The sequence below is a fragment of the Phascolarctos cinereus genome, unplaced genomic scaffold (genome assembly GCF_003287225.1).
Source record: "Phascolarctos cinereus isolate Bilbo 61053 unplaced genomic scaffold, phaCin_HiC Scaffold_2;HRSCAF=192, whole genome shotgun sequence".
In the NCBI taxonomy this organism is placed as follows: Eukaryota; Metazoa; Chordata; class Mammalia; order Diprotodontia; family Phascolarctidae; genus Phascolarctos; species Phascolarctos cinereus.
Window position 1 is genome coordinate 67319115 of NW_027555625.1, and position 23229 is coordinate 67342343.

Here is a 23229-nt window from a genome sequence, read left to right on the forward strand (position 1 = left end):
TGTGTGTGTGTGTGTGTGTGTATAAGAAAGGGGGGGGGGTTCTGAACAATGTAGGTGCTTAATAAAAGTTAAATTTGTCTTAAATCATATTTTTTTATTCCACATCAGATAAAATTTTATAGAAAAGACGAAGTGAGCTGAGCACTTCTGTTAAAAGATGGTGATCAACTTCAAAAAAAATCATGTTACATTTGCAGAAATACATGAAATGTTGAATGTGAATGCCCTCTGGAAATATGCCTATTAATTTCCTATTGATAAAATATAGCAGATATCAATGAAGCACCAAACTTAAGTTAGGCACCAATAATTTTCGACTTTGAAAAACAGAGAGGTTAACTCTTGATCCAGAGTCCTAAATTGGTGTTAACAGATCCTCAAGGGGTGGATGTATATTTTAAGAGATCTCTGATTTTTAAATATATATATATATATATATATATATATATATATATATATATATATATATATATATTTATGATAATCAAATTTCAACATAATTTCTTAACTAATCTTATGTATTTTATTTTGTGTTTTTAAAAATATTATTTTGAGAAGGAGCCCATAGGCTTCACTGGACTGACTTAGGGATCTATAATACACATAAATACACACATACACAAAGTGACCATTTTTATACCTTTTCCCATTTTAAAATATGTGCGTATTTTTATTTTAAACTCTCTATTCCCTACAATTTTGAATTTTCAAAGATTATTAAATTTTAATTCATATCTTAATTTTACTCTATCCAGGAGTTTTCTCTAGTTTCCCAAAGGAACTAATAATCAGTATGATGATTAATAATGATAATAACAATAATGATAGTGATGCATAAAAAAAAAACTTTTTCAGCAAGTGGCATATTGATATTTCTGATTTTTTTCCTTGATATATTTTATCTTCTTATGTTGCCAGACTATCAAGGAACCTAACTTACTCCACTTTCATATGTCATGATTGTTCTGAACAGGGATAAGTCTCAAACCTCTCCTGGCCATCTATTTCTTGAATTCATAAAGCACTAGCCTTATTGTATAGTAACCCAAGTAAGCATGGAATAATGATACAATTAGCTTATCTTCTGGGATTCTTGCTAGGCCTTCATGATTATTGTAGGTGCACCTCAAGACATGGTTACTCCCATCATACATTATCCTAACTGGCATTCCCTTAACTTTATTATTGCCTCACCTTCACATCCTAAATGATGAATTGGTCTTGGGGAGTAGGAAGCATGAATAATAACTAGTATTTATCATATTTGTACCAATATGCCCCATACTTTGGCTTGTACAAAATCTATCTGCATAATTACTTCTGTATATGTTTCATCTGCCTTGCCAGTCATTACCCATTATAATAGGTTGGGGTCAAACATGGAATTTGCAGTTTGTTACCGGAACTATCTATCTATCTATCTATCTATCTATCTATCTATCTATCTATCTATCTATCTATTTTACTTTTCTGTGCTTCTCTGATATACAAGTTTGTACACAGTACCAGTTTCCATAGAACCTATATTCAGGGGTAGCTTGTATTCAGACTTATATTATTCATAGTGTTTTCATTCATTCATTCACTACCATTTATCTAATCCAATTCAAATATGTATTAAGTACCTTATCATGTGAAATACATTCTGTTAGGAAATGGGAATATAAAGAAAAAAAAACATACATAGGAAAAGCAAAACAAAACATCTTTATCCTCAAGGAACATACATTCTTTGGATGAGGGGGAGAGGAAATACTTCTAAACATGGAAGAGAAGTAAACAAAAGGTGAGACAGTTTACCAAGCAAATAAAATGTGCAGTTCTATACTGGAGAGTTACAAAGCATTTTATGTCACTTAATTCTCCAAATAACTCTGCAAGACAGGTAGAGGAAATGTTATGCCTAATCCACTGATGAAGAAACTGAGATTTGGAAACATTGTATGGCTTGTCTAAATCTATCTCACTGGTAAATAAACAAGGTAGAACAGCAATACAGATCTCCAGATACCCCAGGCCATTCCTTAAGGGCTGTATTTGGTAGTCAGTCAAGTAAAATCATAGTCCACCTGTCAGTAACCCAGAGAATGTGGTATGATCTAGGTCATTTTAGATTTTTTTTCAGCATTACCTGGAACACTGGATTAGATCAGTTATTTGTCAAAATGTCAAAATATGATTCTTCAGTTGTTTGACTATTCTAAATTAATTCAGGCAGCTTTAAATCTAGGGAACTGGAAACCACTAGTGAAAGATTTTCTAAAATAAATAGGAATTCCCTGAATGAAACAAAAGCAGCTTTTGATCAGAAAACCTTGCCAGTTTAAAGACAAAACAATTCTTAATGAAATACACTTCTATCTCATAGCTAATATATAGCACATTTTTTTCTGCTAGCATGAAATAGCTTCCTGCCATCTGTTTCCTGATCTCACTTCTTTAATATGCCCTTCATACACCTTTTAATATAATCTTCTCTCACAAAATAATAGATAAAACCATAATCACTCCCAGGCTTCCCTCACCCCACTCAAGAACTTTTAGAGACCCTCCCTGTCCCACAAAAGAAAAGCCAGACTCCTTTACCTGGATTTTAGGTAATTTTTTTTTTGCTCTCACTTTTTTTTTTTTGCTGTTGATTTTTTTCTTTTCTTAATGTCTCAGAAGCATGTCATGATCCTATCATGGCCTAGGTTGTTAGTAAAACTGTTCTCTCCTCTATTTTTAGTGCCCTAACTCCTTACCTCCATATTTCCTTATCTTTTAGGGCCCCTCCAAAGCCTTGTCTCCTCTATATGGTCTCCCCTACTACTCCAGAACAAACAAGTTCCTCCCCATACTAAACTCTTAATGAGGGAAAAATGCATATACAAAAGCAATGCTAAGCTGTGCAGCTGTGATTATGTGTCAGTTTGTCTTTGCCACTCATAAGTTCCCTGAGAACAAAGATTTTATCTGACACCAGTTAGTCAAAAAAGTGGTTTTTTTTTTAAATGGGAAGGAATTGTGTTAAGTGCTCAGCATAGAAAGATAAAAGAAAGAAAAAAGAAAAGAAGGAAGGAAGGAAAGAAGAAAAAAGGAGAAAAAAGAAAAGAAGTCAGGGGGAGAGAAGGAAGGAGGGAGGAAAGGAAGAAAACAGGAAAGGAAGAAGGAATAGATGGAAAAAGGGAAGGAAGGAAGAAAAAAGAAAATAAGGAAGAAAAGAGGGAAGGAAAGAAGAAAGGTGAGAAGGAAAAGGGAGGAAAGCAGGGAGGAAAGCAAGGAGCGAAGGAAGGAAGTTAAGAAGGGAAATAAGAAGGAAAGAGGGAAGGAAGGAGAAAGGAAAGAAAGGAGGAAATGGATGAATGAAAGAAGGAAGGAAAAAAATTAAGAGAAAATGAGATAGATGGGAAGAGAAAAAGAAAGGAAGGAAGGAAGGAAGGAAGGAAGGAAGGAAGGAAGGAAGGAAGGAAGGAAGGAAGAAAAAAGAAAAATAGTTCTTTCCTTCAAGGCATCTTTATATCCCCTCGCCATGATCTTCAGTTTCTGCTTTTGTAAAATGAGAGGGTTAGAGAAGATGACCTATGATCCCCTGATACTATAAGCACTAAGCTAGGCTAGACAGATAATTAATATAAATGTGTTTTATATATACACATAAGCTGTCTATCATCTACTATGCCCCCCACCCTGAACTTTCCACCCCTTCCATTGGGTACAGTAATCAAATCAATGCTTCTTGGAAAAGTCCTAAGGCCTCCCTCTCCATCTTTGTGTCTCCCCAGTCTTATAGTCCTTTCCCTAACCTTTGTTTTACCACTCCTCAACTTTTGTGGGGGCAATATTCCTAGAAAACTGCATGGAAGTAAAAAAAGAAATGTGAATGTTTATACATCGAGCCTACAGGAAATAAGGGGTTAGGTTCCTGCAACCAAAAGCTGTAATTTTTTGCCAGAGATTGTTGAAAAATACTTTTTTTGCATAAAATTTTTATAGCAAAATCTCAATTCTGATAATATGCATTTTTCTTAACAGAGTAACCATGATATAACCCATAAAATGATGTAAAATTGTTAACGTGCAAAACATTTTTCTTGCTAGAAATTCCTTAGAATTATATGACCTTTTCTATTAACATCTCAATTTAAAAAAAATTTCAGACAATATTTACTTTTTATGACACATGAAATCTACAGTACCATAGATACTATACAGCAAATAAAATTCTTAAAACTACAACATTTTTAACTTGAATCTTACCTTCCACTGCATTAGATGGTGGTGTGAGGGCATTATACTGGGTACAGGACTGCTGTAAACCTTTGTATTTTGAAAAACCAAGGGAGAGTGTGCTGGGACTTTAGTCAATATTGTCAGAAAATGGATACTGGTAAGGTCTCCAGATTACCTATAATGCATTGTATTTTGAAGCTAGTGGTTGGCTTGGAGATCCTGAAGCATGCACCAACTTGAAATAATCTATCCGCTACATCTTGCACCATCTAAGATACTGGTCTTGATGCCTTTTTCACCCTAACTTCAAGAAATTCATTCTGTAATGTGGAAAAAATCAACAATACAATTAGCTTCTATGACTGTCTAAAAGCCCTTCCTTTCTTTTCCTTTTTTTTCCCCTTGAGATTACATAGACTGTTTTTCATGAATGATACCACTTTTGTTCTCCTTATTTTCCTTTGCTTTTCTTTGTGACTGATAGTGTTTCATTGTGAGGTTGAACGATCCTTGAAATGCTTGACTTTTCCACATCAAAAGCAGTTGTGATGTTGTATCTGATAGTCATTACAGTGTGCTCTTTATGTACTATTTTTTTTGTGTATTTTCTTGAAGTAATATTCATTTTAAAAAATGACAGAGTTAAAAATACAACAAAAGAGAGCAATGTATCATATGTATGGCATGAAATCCAGTACTCAAATGACCAAACTAATTAAACATGGGATGTCAGCTCAATCCAACTGCAGAGGGGCAGGAACATGCATTATCAATCAACCTAGTATCAATAGAAGCACAAACTCACATCATCACTGCTATTACAAAAATAAAACTATATTAAAATTATTATTTGCCTGGAAAAAATAATATATATACATATGCGTACACAATATGCACATACACATACAACCATACATACACATTTACAAAAAATATATAGTACCCTCTCTATCTAGAGTCTTCTTCAGGTTATATTCCTGAATCTGCAAATTTACTTCTCTGCCACGTTGTAGCACCCTTCTCATCCAGAACATCCTTCCATATATTGATTCTGAATGACAGGTTCCTATAAAAATCTCCTTTTTTTGTTTTGTTTTGCTAAGGCAATGGGGTTAAGAGACTTGCCCAGAGTCACATAGTGTCAAATGTCTGAGGACAGATTTGAACTCAGGTTCTCCTGATCCCAGGGCTCGTGCTTTACCCACTGTGCTGCCTCGCTGCCCCTAAAATTTCCTTTTTAAGGAATTTGTCCAGGTCAGCTGTGTTTACATCAACATTCCTCTCTAGGCTCTTCTACTGACTCTCTGAATTTCTTTTATTTGTTTGTTTGTTTGTTTGTTTGTTTATTGTTTTGTCTTATTAGAATATATGCTTTGTGAGAGCAGGGATTGTTTTCACTTTAACTCTTATTTGTATTCCAAATGTTTAACAGACTCTGGAATTTATTAGAAGCTTAATAAATAATTATTTAATTAACTGGACAATTGACCAATATAATTTTTTTCTGACTCCAAGGTTCTTATAAGTTTCACATACACAGACCTCACCTGATTCATTTCTTCTCAGTTCTGGTTAATGCATCTCAGTAAAGACTTTGGCAAATTGAAACATAGTCACAGGAGGTCACCCAGAAAGGTAAGGAAAATGAAAAACATGTCATTTGAGATTTAGGTAAAGAAATGGAGATTTCTTTACTCTGGAGAAGAGAAGGCTAAAGAATGATAATACCAGTCTTCAAACTTTTGAAATATTATTTTAAAGAATGGATGAGACTATTTGAAAAAGCACTGGATAAACTGTAGAATAAATGAATGATTCAATGAATAAAAATAGTTATTAAATATTAATATATTTCAAGAACTGGGAATAGAAATAGTAATAGCTAGACACTTCCTGCTTTCAAAGAATTCACACTTTCACTTGTGGATACAACACAAAAATAGAAAATTTAACTACAGGGCAGATGGAAAGTCCCAGAAGACCTAAGGGTATAGAATAAAGGCAGACAACAAAATATTAGATTAAGTCAGTAGATGAAATGACAATTTTGAGTATCTGAAAGTTATAAAGGCAGGGCAGATGGTATGGCCTGATCATCCTACATCTACCCAGAAGGAATAGTTGACAATTTCTCCCATCTCATCCAAGCAATGTGAGCTGTCCAGCCATCCCAAATGGTCTCTGAATGGCCATGGCAAGAAGAGAAAAAGTGGAAGTTGAAGATAAAACAGGAAGGAAGCCCCTTGTGATAGTCTTCCTGGAGATGTAATTAATTGTTTTGGTCAGAGTTTAGTTGACCCTGACAGAGACATATGAGGTTATATCTGCCTTTTTTAATGGTGAATGAGAACAATTCCTATGTTTGTGGATAGTCTACCACTTGACAGAAGACATTGAAGGGACAACATTTTATCTCCATGCTTGCTGTATATAAATGGTTATGAGGGAAAGGGATTATTTTGCTTGTTCACAAGAGTATACAAATAAGCAATCCTTATTACTTAGAAAACTTTCATTCAAATCCTTGGGCACATTCTATCTATATAACCCCTCATCACATAAGGTAAATCTCTAAGACTCTAAGATGTAGAAAAGTTGCCAGCTTACATTCATAGAAGGCATTTTCTTCTATAAGGAACCTGGGAGTTCCTTATATGAATAACAATATTAGGGAAATGTCTACATCTGTATAAAGCTAATAATAAGGAGAACTCAAAGCGAAGTGAATGTTCACTTCTTTTAAAGAAGTTTCTAACAAAATGACATCCAAATGGAATGAACTGCTTTAAAGGTAGTAGATTTTTGATAAACAGTGGTGCTCAAGAATTAACTAGATAACAACTTCTTAGAAATTTTATTCAGGAAATTTCTGCTTTAGATAGGGTTTGCAGTTAATGACTGCTGAGATCCTTTCTTGCTTTAATATTCTATGATTTTGACTAATAATAATGTTTGGTCTAAATAATGAGTTAACAAAAATCTGAATTATAAAATTGGTTTAATTGACTGTAACATAATTACTTCAAGTATATCAAAAAGCACAAGCTAACATGAGCTGATATTTATTTATATAGCACTCAAATGTTGGCAAAGATATTTGGCTACATCATTTTATTTTATCCACAAACAACCTTGTGAGTAAGGCACAATTTTATCCCCATGATACAGATGAAAAAAAAAAGACTTGGAGAAGTCTTTACCTTTACCAGGGTCACAAAATTTTCAAGTGTCTAGTGCTAAATTTTGTTCTTCCTGGCAAGAGGTCTACTATCTACTATGTAATCGGCTGAAGAAAGTATGTCCAAGTAAATTCTCCACTGGATCAGATCAATGAATAATTCAAGATAATTTGTAATTATACATAGATAGTTCATTTTTAATGCATTCTTCTAAAACAGTTTAAAAATCACTTGAAAAGAATTTTCACTCCACAACACAATGGTTACATTAATATTGTTTTTCCTCCATTAATAAATGACTTGTAGAAGAGGGCATAAACATTGTGGGACAGTAGCCAATAAATTGATAAATATGCCAGCAGTATGGATTAAAGTAAAAAAAGTATTGAATTAATTTTCACTTATTTACCATGATATGTTGGTCAGTTTCCTTATCTGTAAAAGGAAAGATGGGACTAAATGGTCACTAAGCAACCTTGCATTTCTAGCTCCTGCGAAGCTTTGGTAAGAGGAAATTGTTGCCTTTTGCTGCCTTTTCCAATCTTTGCTAGCTAAGTCCAAGGCTCCTGAACTCTATCCTGCAATGAATTCAGAACAGCTAAGCAATCTGCCCCAGAGTTTAAAGACACATGCACAAAGGGAGGTTTCTGTGGACTGTGCCTAACCCTTCTTACAAATACCACTTCCTAATAATACAGATTCTTTTCTGGGCCAGATCAGCAAATTCTGCTTGTTTAAAAACCATCAGTCTCAATCCCATCTTTGCCATCACTTGGAAGAACATAATGTGATTGTTTTCATGCTGTGAATTGATAGATGGAGAATTCCTGGGGGCACAGAATTTTTGCAAGACTTGAAAGCCCTGATGGTCCTGTCTTTGTCTGATATGAGAAAGCTATTAATTAATTTGCTTTCTCTCCCATCATGTGCTCTTTCCTGAGATTGAAGAAAGTTTAAAATGGTAAATAAATATACTGTCAAAAGCTGCACCGATTCTGTCTGGCTATTTTGGGCTATTGAAAACCATTGTCTTCCTTTCTCAGAGACAAGAAGAGTCTAGAGTTATTTCTGACTTTGTCCTCCCTGCCTTTGGAGGAGACAGGTAGGATAATGCCTGTAAAGTGTTTTGCAGGTCTTAAAGTTTATGTATAAATGTTATACCTCTTTCTATGTCCATGTGCATACATACATACATACCTGTGTGTATGTATACATAGCATGTATATATGTCTTGTGTATATATGTATGCATGTATGTGCATATACACATATATGTATAAGTATGATCACATACCTATGTATGTACATGATATGTATAGATATGTAGAAAGATAGGTAGTTATAGATATGTATGTAGAGATATCTATATCTGCATCTCTACATCTATATATCCCTATCTCTATCTATCTATCTATCTATCTATCTATCTATCTATCCACATACACGTTCTCCGAGTATAACATTCTATTCAGTATACTACAAAGCTTTTTCTAATGAATCACTAACCTTGGAAGTAAATATTCTTACCTCTTATTTTACATTATTGATAAATAATATGTTATACACACATACACATACACACATATGCACACACACACACACACACACACACACACACATATACTTTGGTCTTTTTGTGTTTTTCAATCCATGTGTGTCTGACCTCCATTTATTATAGAATGCCACCATTCTGTTTAGTTTTATCCTTTGTGATTCGCATTTATCTTTTTCATAAATACTACAAAAATATTATCTCCAAGGTATCATAATACTGGAGCTACCCAATATGTGGTCCTTCATTATCACTACATAATTAATTCAGTTTCATTTCTAGTCATACATATCTTAAATAATGTACTCTACCTGTCATCCAAACATCTGTACTGGTAAGAACCACTTAGACCCACAACTTATCTGTACTTGGCCTTACAGGTTATTTGTAATTTAAATTCTTCTGCAATAGTGGTATTACATGAATTTTAGTTTTATAGGATCCCTGAAGCATTATTGGTGTTAAAGTGATGTTTTGTTCTGTTTTCATAAAAAATTTGGAGTCACTGAAAGTATTTTACAGTTTTCCCAATATCACTCTAACTTCTCCTATTCAATTCCAGGTCCACCTTACTTTTAATTTGTAATAATAATCTTATTATAGTGCTCTTATTCAAGACATAGTATAAGATCATGGGCTGTCCACTCTCTTTTACATCACAATTTGGACAACAGATGTTTTACATCCAGTAAGTTTTAATGTCTTAATGGTAAGCCCATCTTTTCCACATAGATATGAATTTCACTATTTATTTTCTATGAAATAAATAAGCATTCTTTGAGTTTTTGTTAATTTGAATGAATTAAGTGGAAAATATACAAACCAGTACAGAATGAGTAGTTAACATTATATCATTGGAATACATTTAATAAAACATACATAGACACATATAGACTAGATATGTATATTAGCATGTAAATGTATTCATGTATATAACATATTTATTGAATAATTCATCTCCTTTAAAAGTTTTCAACCCTTAAGCAAATATATAAAAGATGGAAACATTCAGAAAAAAATTAGTTATTCAGATATTGTCCAATATTCTGATTTTATACAATATGTGTTCATTGTGCGCTCATGAAAATAGAAAGTTCTTGCCAGGAAGTTCTTTTGACATAAACTAGGTTTTTTTCTTACTTAAGTGTAATCCAATCTTTCCTTTTTTTTTTCCTAATTGGAGAGCAGAGACACATAGAACCATAGCATGTTGGAGTAAGTGGAAAACTTTGGAGGTCACCTAATCCAGTGGTATGATGAGGAGAAAACCAAAGCCCAGAAAGGAAATTATGTGTCTGTTGTCATTTCTGGGGTTCCTGCTGGCAATAGCCCTGCATACATAGGATCCAGAATGAATGGCCAACCAAACATTCTGGTAGATTTCTTATTGTCAAGTAATTCTGGGAACCTACATTGCCCATCCTTAGAATTTGACAAAGTCTACAACTCCCCACTAAGTCCACTAAGCAAACAATCCTGTAGAAATTTCAACATTAAATAGCTAAAGCCAGAATTCATCTGACTTTAAAGTTGAGATCCCTCCAAGAGGGGGAAAAAATGTCAAAGTTTTGGAATAAATATAAATTTGTTTATTGGATTATGTCTTCTTTTTCTATCAGTCAGACCACTTCTCTTATAAATTTTCGGATAATTGGCTCTGCTGTGTAATAGTTCTGTGAAGTTCTGCTTTCAGCAGAGATGTTTTATACACTGTGACCCTCCCTGAGGACACCTTTCTGAGTTGTGCTCATATGAATCTTTTGTAAAACTTTTCAGCCAGGAAAAAAAAAATAGGGCTCTGGTGGTTAAAATTATATTTTAGATCATGGTGTCCAAAGCAAAACAATAACAACAACAAAAGGTGGAGGAGCAATTATTCATGTATTCATTCAATAAATACTAATTTAGTACTTAACATATGCAAAATCCATACTAAGCTCTGTGGAAAATTCAATAGATGAATACTATATAACCTTTGCCTTAAAGAAACTTACAGGGAGGAGGAGGGGATACAGCTATCAACAAAAATCTTTCATGGACTGACACACACCAAATAGCCACAGGAAAAAATATTGAACTGCAAATATTCTAGACAGCTTAACTAATTAACTGTATTGGAATCAGGACATAATCTGGTAATAGCTACATAGCATAGTAGGGTGTAGGGGATGGTATTAGTGCCTTTGGAGTGAGTTCCACTGAGCCCTTTTCAGGGCCATTTTCTGTCTTTGGTGTCTACCTGCCACCCAACTCTCACCAGTGGTTCCAAGAAGCCATGGCATCTGCAGCACCCATACACTAGAAAAAAACATTTTAGTAGATTTGCTAACAGATGGAGGGCAGCTGATGGCCCTCAAACTTGCTGGTGAGTTGCAGGGGGGCATGTGTGAAGCAGAATGGGTGAGTGTGAACAATTTGTTCCAATGGGCCATAAAGGTGGCAGAAGCAAGTACTTAGAGCTTGGTTAAACATTGAAGATTTCAAAGTCATCCACTGTATCCTGAACCATTGCCAGTCGTCTTGACTTTTGTCTTGCCACTGGACTTCAATGACTCTGGAAGAGACAGTGAGACTAACGGCTTTGAGCAACTCTGCCTCACTTAAATTCAATTCACACACAAGTCAAGCCATCACCCATCATCCATCTGCAAAATCTGTACTCAGATTTGTGGAACATAAAAAAAAAAGATGAATAATATATAACCCTTGCCTTCAAGAAACTTAGTTGTGTGTGTGTGTGTGTGTGTGTGTGTGTGTGTGTGTGTGTGTGTGTGTGAGGGGGGAATACAGTTAACAATAAAATTCTTTCATGGACTGACAGGCAACAAATAGCCACAGGATCAATTCTCTGACACTTGCAATTTTGGCCTGACAATTAACACCAAGAAACCAGAGGTTATCCACCAGTCAGCACCACACCATCCATATGTGGAACCAGCAGCTACAGTAAATGGAGAAACTCTAAATACTTAGGATAAGTTCATTTACTCTGGCAGTATACTTTCAAGAGATGTATTCATAGATGATGAGTTTGGTTCATGTATTACCAGAGTAGTTCAGTGTTTGGAAGGTTCTGAAGGAAAGTGTGGGAAAGAAGAGTTACTAAGCTGCATACCAAACTGATGGTCTACAGTCATTGTGTTGACTCATTGTTATATACCTGTGAAATCTGGACAGTATAACAATAATATACCAAGAAAATGAATCACTTACCTTTGAACTGTCTTAGGAAGATTCTGAAGCTCACCTGACAAAATACAGTACCAGATATTGAAGTATTTCTCAAGCTGAACTGCCAAGCATTCAAACTCTCCAGCAGAGAATGCAACTTTGATGGACTGTCCACATTGTTCAAATGCCAAATGTATGTTTGCCTAAAAGATTATTATATGGAGAATTCACACGAGGCAAATGCTCACACAGAGTCAAAAAAAAAGCAATAGGGGGACACTTTCAATGTCTCCCTGAAGAACTTTGGAATTGATTGTGATACCTGGGGGACACTGGCACAGGACTGTGCAGCATGGCATGCCCACATCAAAGAAGGTGCTGTGTTCTATGGGCAAAGCAGAACTTCAGTAGTTCAAAAGAAACATGAGATGTACAATTTATTTTATTTATTTATTTGGTGGGAGGCAATAGAGGTTAAGTGACTTGCCCAAGGTCACACAGCTAGTATCTGAGGCTGGATTTGAACTCAGATCTTCCTGACTCCAGGGCTGGTGCTCTATCCACTGACAACAAATTTAGAGACATTTCTATTGTAAATATTTATACAGACTATATGTGCCTGAATAAATGCATTGAGATCTAGCTTTGAGAAGATAAAAAAAGTCATGCAGAAATGAGATGAGGTACATGGCAGTCCTGTCATGTTTGCTACTGGAGTAGTACCAAGGATATTCTCAGTGTGAGATCATATTTTAATCCTACCAAAAAACAAACAAACAAACAAACAACTAAACAGTTATTTATTAATTTAAGCAGTAATCTCTAGGACACTGAATACAAAGAATTAACAATAATACAATGACTTGTTCCAAGACCATTTTACCTGAAACTCTTTTAAAATGATTGAGAAGAATGGGTGAGCTAATAATAATAAAAATAACAACAGTAGCAGCAGCAGCAGCAGTATATGGTGTCAGCTTCCTGTTGACTCAAAGATAAAATAGACACTTCTCAGGCTATTTAAAAACCTCTCTGCAACAACATGGCTTTCGCATACTTTTCCTTTTCACATAGTTTCAAATTTTACTGCTAGCTGTTCCCCAAAGTAAACAGTCTATTTTCTACCTCTTTGTATCTATGTGCAATAGTCTTTCATTTCTTGAGAGCCTTGCTTAGTTACCTCTATCCTGTCAGATCCCTGGCTGCCTTCGAACCAAATCTCAGATGCCACCTCCTACATGATCTTTTTCTATTCTTCTCAGTAGTTAGCACTTTTCTCTTGAAATTAATTTGCATTTTATATGCTTTGTTTTAATTTATTTTTATATATTATATACCACCAATAAAATGAAAGCTGCCTGAATGAAGAGGTGATTTTGCTCCTTTGTTTATATTTCCCTTGTTGAGAACATTGCCTTGCACATGGTAAATAGTAAATCAGTATGTTGGATTCAATTGAATTTATATAGCACTTTAAGAGTTGGAAAGTTCTTCACACAGGTAGCAATGACTTTAGCTTTCTAGGCTTTTCTAGACCAACTTCAGTTACATCCCCTTCTCAGGGTTCTAGAGGTACCTCTGAGAGATAGAGACATCTTTCTCTTGGCTCAAGACCCCATTCCAGTTGGATTCCCTCCCAAAGTTACAGCTAGTGATTATTCTCCCTTGATGATATAATGAACTTTCATGGATTAACATCTTTATTCAGATGCTACCTAGATCTAAATATTTCACACTAGCGTCCTTCCTCAGCTCCAGTCACCTGGAGCGAAGTGCGTATTAAACATATCAAACTGAATATCCCATTAAACACCTCAAACTCAACATGCTCGAAATAGAAATCATCAACGTACCCTCAAACCTACTCTTCTTCTTAACTTTCCTTTTTATTGTCAAGGATACCACTATATTTCTAGTCAACTATTTTTGAACCATAGTGCAATCCTTGAATTGTCACTACCAGTTATACTTAATATCCAAATGAGTTAATATATGCTGTTTTATCTTTCTCGACAACATCTCTTCTAAATATCTCCTCTCCACTTACAGAGACACCATCATAGGTCATAATAGGCCCTAATTATCTCTAGTACTGTAATAACCTCCTAATTGGTTTCCCTGCCTCAAGTCTCTCTTGAATCTAATTTATCAACCAACCAGCAGTGAATGATTTTCCTAAAGCCCAGGTCTGATACTGTTGCCCTCTATTCAATAAACTTGAGTAATTCCCTATGATGTCTATGACCAAATATAAACTCCTATTGTTTATTTAAAGCTCTTCACCTCAGCTCCATCCAAACCTTCTGGTTTTCTTATACACATTGCTCCTATCAGTGCCTTATACCATCAATACATTTTCTGTTCTATGAACGCCATACTCTCAGTGCCTTTCCATTGGTTGTCACCAGTTCCTGGAAAGATTTCTTTCTTCATTTTCACTGCCAACAATCCTTTCTTTCTTTCAAGATTCAGCTTAAACTTCACATTCTGAAGGAAGTGTTTCCTGGTCCCCCTAATTGTAAATCTTTTCACCTCTAAGGCTACATTTCATTTAGATTGATTAAAAACCACACACAAGTAGATTCTTTAATAGTACATCATTAGTAAGTAAACTATCAACACAGTTCAGTAGAAAACTCACATATCCTTGAGCAGTAAGTGGTCTCTTACCAACTAGACTATGTCTAATTGCTTCTAGCAGCTTTAGGCTTTGTTGGAACATATATCATATATACTTAATATATTCATGTTACCCCCTTCATTTTCATGTAAGTTTTTTGAGGCAAGGCTTTTTTTTATGTTTCTGTGTATCCACAATATTTAACAAAGTTCTTGTCACTCATTCAATAATCAATAAATAGCTGAGTAAATAAAGTTGCATTTAGTACCTTCTATAAGCCAGATACTTGGTAAACCCTAATAATACAGAAAGAGGTAAAAAGCAGTCCCTGACCTGAAGGAACTTCTAATCTAGTAGGCATATGGCAAATGCTTTTTGTCTGACTGATTGATTGTCCAGGAAAATGTTGATTATGTATTCCCTGAAGAGCTATCCATTTGTCTTAAAAACTTTCTTTTGAAATCAGTAATCTCTTAACCTCTTTGGAGATGCCTTGAAATGACAAGACTGAAGGCCATTGATTATTTTTTCTTTTTTTCAAGGTTACCCACTATCCATTCCAAAGACCCATCATTAAATAATTAGTCTATAGGAAATGGGTTCATAATTACTCCAAAGATTTATGCCAAACCAACCATAAAGGAACACGTGCACATGCCTTTTCATAGGATGTAAGTTCAATGAAGACTGGAAATATTTCCTTGTTATTGTTATTATTGTTGTTGTTGTTTTAAATCCCATATAAATGGCACATAGTAGATGTTTAACAAATACTTGTTGATTGGTTTGCCAATTAGCTATTGAATTAATGATGCTGCCCCTCTTAGAGTCCATTGGTGCCATAGTAGATAGAATGTTGGCCCCAGAGTTAGAAAGACTAGAGCTCAGATCTGGCCTCAAACACTTACTAGCTGAGTGACTGATGAATTCATTTAAGCTCTGTTTACCTCAGTTTCCTCAACTTTATTATGAGGATGATATTACCTCTCTCTCAGGGTTATTGTGAGGATGAAAGGAGATAACACACCTATGTGCTTAACATATTGCCTAATACATAGTAGTCAATTTATAAATGTTTATTTCATGTCCACCTAAATCAGTGAACAAGTATTAAGTAAGTATGGTCTCCCAGAGCCTCTTTTGGAACAGAGGATACAAAGACAAAAAAAAAAAAAAAGAAAAAATTATTACTTGTTGTGGAGAAAAATATACATAGATGGACAATATATATATATAAGTAATCCATCAGCCTGTACATGTGTGTATATGTAAACACAATCAATACAATAGTTATGTAAATATAGATAGATATATACACATGTATAAATCACTCATGAGAAGCTGAGCCTAAGAGTCAATTCCAGCCTCTGGCATATTTTGATTGTGTGACACTGGGCAAATCATTAACATCTCAGTGCCTAGGACAACTTAGTAAGATTGCAACTGACTGAGCCAGGGGTGGGGAACCTGCAGCCGTGAGGCCACATGTGGCCCTCTAGGTACTCAAGTGCAGCCCTTTGACCAATCCAAAATTCACAGAACAAATCTCCTTAATAAAAGGATTTGTTTTGTAAAATTAGACTAAGTCAAAAGGCCACACCCAAGTACCTAGAAGGCCACATGTGGACCCCAAGGAGGCCACAGGTTCCCTAGCCCTGCAGTGTGCAGATGCAGATATTAATATGAATTGCAGTCATTAAAATAATAGACTTGGTAAATGGCAACCAGCCTTTGCTTAAAGCCTTCTAATAAAGGGAGACCAAATAGATGTACCAAGGAAACCCATTCTACAGGGAGATTTAATCTTAGATTTTTTTTCCTGATTTAAACCCAAATTTGACCCTTTGAAAATTGACCCATGGTTCTAATTGTCTACCCTTCAGCCTAATAGGTGTACCACATCCAAAGGCAAAGACACAGAGGAGGAAGAGCATGACCCCTGTATTAGATTATTCTAATATGGCTAGATTTAAGAGTATGCAGCGGTCCAATACACCAGGACTAAACTGGTTTTGCCAAATACTAGAGAACCTTGAATGAAAAACTTGTCTTAGACCTAGTTTCAAAAACTAAAGCCTGTCAAACCCTTCAACAACCATGTATAATATGACCATATAACTATATGACATATGTATATGTGCATATATGGGTATGTGTATGTATATGTGTGTATGCTAAAAAAAAAAAAGAAGGTTGATATGTGTTGTAGGGTCATTATAAAACTTAGAAGGGAAAATGAATGATAAGAGCTGTGCCTAATGAAGATTGTCAATGAGATGAATAATCACAAAATGGTGGTGCTTGAAGGAACTTTAGAGCTCATCTAGTTCAACGTTTTCATTTTATTTAACAAAGAAATTGAGATTCAGTGGGGGGCATGCTTTTTAGGTATGACATCAGTGATTCTAAGTTACATATTTATGGTGACATAGTAAGACAGTGACAAGGACAGGACTAGAACCAACGTATTTTGAATCTGGATTAGTTGCATAGTAAGTAAAGTTTTGAGAAGCATTCTAATGTAAACAGCTGCTGAAGCTGGTAACTGCGGAAACTTGTTATTTCACTAAAACAATGCAAACTGCTCACTGTGTCTAAATGTTTAATATAAACATTGACACTGAATATTTTTGCAGATCGACAGCTGTTAAAACAAAAGTGGCGGCTCTAATGGATCTCATACCAGAGACTCCCAATCATCATGGAGCTCACATCCACAACTATAAGGCTTATTCAATTGTGTTTGTGTACTTGTATTTGTGACAAAATGATTATCTTCTTTTAATTACCTTCCAAGTAGCAATCAAAACAAACTGACTGAGCTGGTGCTCACATGGCCAGAAAAGTAAAAGACAATTAATTTTATTTTTGAAATGAAATCAGCTCGTATGGATATGCCACAATAGTTTTTGAAATAGCAATATAATAATTATTACAACTCACATTTCCATAACACCTTAAGGATCAGAAAAGATGTTTCTCACAGCAACCTGTAATTTGGTGACTACAATTATTACATCATTTTTTAAAGGTCAAAAGTGATGTTCATAGAGCCAAGGTAAAGGGTCTCAGCTTATAAGTTACTAAGTCTCACAGCAAGAAAGCAAAGCCTGGTCTTCCAACTCCAAGTTTAGAATTCTTTCTATTATATCATATTGCCTCAATCAATTAGCCATTTCTTAAATGTCTACTATGTATTAAGTATTATGTTTTAAAACTCAGACCAACCTGACTTCAAGGAGCTTCCATTCTAATGGGAGAGGGAGTGGTGGTGTTGCCTCTGACCAAGGCAAATGTACATACATTCTAACTGTATGTAAACAATGTAAGCAGGTTTCTATAGAATTCTTAGTGCAGATTGAATAATTCAAAATGGTTTGCTTAGGGAAAATGTGATTTTGGAAAGTATCATCATCATCATCATTATCAATAACTCACATTTCTATGATGTTTTATAGTCTACAGTGCTTTCCTAAGAAGTGTTTTATTTTGGGGGTGGAAGAAGTATAATTTCCCTCATTTAACAGAGTTAAAAATGAAAGGGATTAGGTGACTTGACCAAAGTCACATAACTAACAACTTGTCGTAATAGCTGAGAAGAATAAGAGCTCAAGATTAACAATAATAATTTATAACTTTTTATTAGTCATAACAACTTGATAATAATAATTTATTAGAAGAAAATAATGTCACATTTATATAATTCTTTAAGATTTATAAAAAAAACAGAGCACTAGAATCACAGATTAGTAACATCTCAAACACGGAAGGAACCTTTTTAGTCCAGTTGACCTCTACTAGGAATATGATCTGTGACATCCCAATGTCTCACAATTAACTTTTGGAACATCTTGAGTGGAGTAGAATACATGCTTTTCTGAGGCAGCCTGCTTCACTTTGGGACAGCTCTAACTATTGTGATTTTTCCCTTAACTGTAAGTGCAAATCTATCTTTCTTTAATGTCCATCTATGAATCCTAGTTTTGCCCTCTGAGTCCCACAGGAACATATAATTTAGCCCATCTTCCGTATGACAGCAATTCAAGTACTGGAAGATAGCCACATTCCTCTGGTAAGTTGTTTTCTTTCTGGATAAAACATTTTCAGTTTATAAAACCTATCCTTAGATGGAAAGAACTCCAAGTTGTCACGTATCTTGTTCTCTCTTCTGTAAATACTTTCCCACTTATCAATGTTTTAACTCCAATTTGGTACTCAAAACTAAACACTGTAATCTAAATGTAGTCTGACTAGAGCAAAGAACAGTAGTATTGTCACCTTCTTTGCTCTAGACCTTATGATTCTCAATATCTCAATGAAATATATTATTTGTTTGTGTGTTTGCTTTAATTTTGAGTCTATTTCAAATGATTGTCTCATATTTATTTTGAAGTCCACTGAAAACCCCATGTTGATCTTCCAGGAATTCATTCATCTTACTTTACCCTGAAAATGACACAATCAATTGCCATTTTTTTTCAAGATGATAACATGAGATAAAGAGTGAATCCAATATGGTCATGCATTTGCATCTATAAATAAAAAATTGTTTAAAATAGTAATTCCAAAAGTTGATTAGTAGGTTTTTTTTGTTGTTGTTACTCATGTTCTTTTAGAATATTCACATGGTTTGTTACTTACTATTTTTTTTAAAATCATAATCATGTAGACCTAATGAAAACCAATTTGCCAAAACCTTGAACTTACATGAGGGAGCAGTCTTTAGGAACCAGAGGTTTGGAAATAGACCTTATCTTTGAATTACTTCTCATCTGACACCCTTCTTACACACACACACACACACACACACACACACACACACACACACACACGCATCCACAGATCAGTCTAAAAGGCTACCTGTGTTTTCTATAAAGAAGATAAAATATGAACCTCTTCTTTTAAACTAAGTCTTACTAGTGTTATGCAGACATATTCATTGAGGCAATGTCCAGAGTGACAGGAATTTCTATCTCAATTTAATTTTAATAAAAATGTATGAAACATGTATTATCCAGTGTTATGATAGACAATGAAGTTATGAAGGAAAAAATAAATTCCTGATGACAAAGAGTTACCTTCTTCCTGGAATATATTATAATATTCACATATGCAAATAAATGTCTATTCTGAATAATTTTAAGAGTTTGGAGAGAACAGTAAGATGGGGACATTGAGGAGGATGGTTCAATGAGAAAATCAGAGGAAAAGCCTCATGTAGAAGGTACCTGAACTGTAATCTCAATGAAACTAGGAACTTTATAAAGTGAAGGAGAAAAAGAAGCATATTTCAGAAATAGGGGACTACTTGTACAACATATCACAAAACAAAGGTGTAATATTTTGTATAGGAAAGGGAATGATGGTTAATTTTGCTATAACAGAGTATATAGAGAATTATGAAATAACTGGAAAGAAGTGATAGCCATATTGCAAAGGGCTGAAAATTTTGTATTTTACTCTAGAGGTAATAGGAAGCCATTAAAGATTTTTGAGTAATCAGGAAAGAGGATGGTGTGTTTCACTAAATGAGATCTGCATTTCAACAACTATAATTTGCAAGCTATTATAAAAGGAAAATCCTGGAAGCAGGGAAAGAAGTAGGATGCTTTCAGGATCTAAAACAAGGCAAGAGTTGTGTGACCAGAAACAAAGGGAGAGTAACATTCTTTTCTACTTCATACTTCACATAGAATAAGAGAGTCTCAGAGTTGAAAGGAACCTTCAAAAGATAAGAAATCTGATCTGTACTTGACTGAAAATCCTTTCTAAAATTTACCTAAAAAGTGGTATTATGCTCAATTCTGAGCAGCATGGGAAAAAATGGATATAAATGAATTGGAACAGGACTAGAGGAAAGTGACAATGTGAGCTTTGGGTATAAAAGACCATGTCCTATAAAGCTGGGACCATTAGAGATGTTTAACTAAGAGAAAAGAAAATTTGAGAGAGACATGATAAACCATATAGATTACACTGGGTGCTTAACCACATGTGTGCAAAGGGTAGGGTCACAGATTTTTTTTCCTTTGTCAATTGCGGTTAAGTGACTTGCCTAGGGTCACACAGCTAGTAAGTGTCAAGTGTTCGGTCTGAGGCTTGATTTGAACTCAAGTCCTCCTGACTTCAGGGCCAGTGCTCTGTCTGCTGCCCTACCAAGCTGCCTCAGGGTCATAGATTTTAAAATCATGTACCAACATTGAAGTTATCTAGGCATATAGTGTGACAAGTTGGTCTATGCCTCATTTTGTCAAACTACTTTCCAGTTTTCCTAAAAGTTTTTGTTAAATAGTGAATTCTTGTCCTAATTACTGGAATCTTTGGGTTTAACAAACATAAACCTAATATGTTAATTTGTTTCTGTATGTCATGTGCTTAATCTATTACATTGATTAACCACTTCCTTTCTTACCCAGGACCAGATTATTTTAGTTAATATCTCTTTGTAATATAGTTTGAGATATGGTACTATTAGGCTGCTTTCTTCAATTTTTGTTCATTGCTTTTCTTGATAATTTTGACTTTTTTTTTCCCTCAGATGAATTTTGCAAAGTGATTCTTTGGTGATTTAATTCATATGGCACTAAATAAGTAAATTATATTAGGTAGTATATTTTTTAAAGTATATTAGCTTAGCCTAGGCATGGATAATTATTATTTCTCCAACTAGTTAGATGTCTTTATTTTATAAAGAATGTTTTGTAATTGGATTCATATACTTCCATGTGTATGTCCTAGCAAGTAAACTCTCAAATATTTCATAATGTCTGCAGCTATTTCCAATTGATTTTCTCTATCTCTTCTTGATGAATTGTGTTGGTAATATATAGAAACTTTGATGATCTCTGTGGGTTTTCTTTTATTATATATCCTGCAACTTTGGTAAAATTGTTAATTGCTTCAATACATTTTTTGCTTGTTGACTTTCTAGGGGTGTTCTATATATATTATCATACTATCTGCAAAGTGATATTTTTGTTTTCTCCTTTGCTATGCTTCTTCCTTTAATTTCTTTTTTTTTCTTAACTAATTGCTTCAGCTAGCATTTCTAGTATATTGAATAATAATGGTGATAATGGACATCCTTCCTTTACCCCTGGTCATATTGGAAATACTTCTAATTTATCCCCATTAGAGATAATGCTTGTTTCTTATTTTAACTCTGAGTCTTTTTGTTTCAAATGTTTCTCTTGTAAACAACATCCTTTTCGTTCCTGGTTTCTAATCCATTCTATTATTTTCTAAATTATGGGTGAATTTAACCCATTCACATTCACAGTCATGATTTCTAATTACGTATTTCTCTCCATCTGACTTTTCTAGTCATCTTTCTCTCTTTTTTTATCCTTTCCCCTCCTTAAATATTTGTTTTGCTTCTGACCACTGCCTCTCTTAATCTGCCATCCCTTATATTAGCCTTTCCTCTTTCTCTTAGTCCCTTCCCCTCCTACATCCCTGATGGATAAGATGAATTTATCTATCCTACTCTGTTTGCATATGTTTATTCTTCCCTCTTTGAATCAGTTCAGGTGAGAGTGAAGTTCACATATTCCTTGCTCCCCTTTTCTCCTCCATTATAAAAGCTCTTCCTAGCATGCCTCTTTTATGTGAGATTATTTTCCCCAGTTTTCCTCTCCCTTCCCCCTTCTTTCAGTGATTTCCACTTTTTTCCCTTCCATCCAAATTCTTCCCAACATAATATAATCCCATCTATGTCCTTTGTCTAAGTAGATTTCTTCTAACTGAGCTAATGATCATGAAATCATAAGAGATTGCATGTGTCATCTTCTTATAAAGGTGTATCAAAAGATTAACCTCTTTGAGTTTCTTATAAATTCTCTTTCATATTTACTGTTTTATACTTTTCTTGAAGCTTGTGATTGAATGTCAAGATTTCTATTCAGATCTGCACCCCCCCTCCCCAATCTGGAGTGCTGGAAAGTCTTTTAATTTTTCTAGGTAGATTATTCTTGGTAATAATTCTAGTTCTTTTGTCTTGTGGAATGTTATATTCCAAATCTTCCACTCCTTTACATTGGTAGCTGCTGAATCGTTTATGAGCATGACAATGGATCCATTGTATTTTACTTGTTTCTTTCTGTCTGCTTGCTATGTTTTCTCCTTAATCTAGAAGCTCTGGAATTGCCTATAATATATCTGGCAATTTTTATTTGGGCATCTCTTTCAGGAGGTGAGTGGTGGATTCTTTCAATTTCTACTTTACGCTCTGGTTCTAAAATATCTGAGAAGTTTTCTTTTATTGTATCTTGAAACGTGATGTCTAAGACATTCTTTTGATCCTGGCTTTCAGGTAGTCCAATAATTATTTTGTTTCAATTATTTTCAAGTTTTTGATGCTTCCAAAGTGGTATGACCCAGGGTTTGATCTGATTACTACCCTCCTGGTTGCACTCTGGTCCTTACCTACGTAGGCCTCCTGTTCCTTCACAATCACAATGCTCTTCTCTACCCTGGAACTGAATACAATCCAGAACT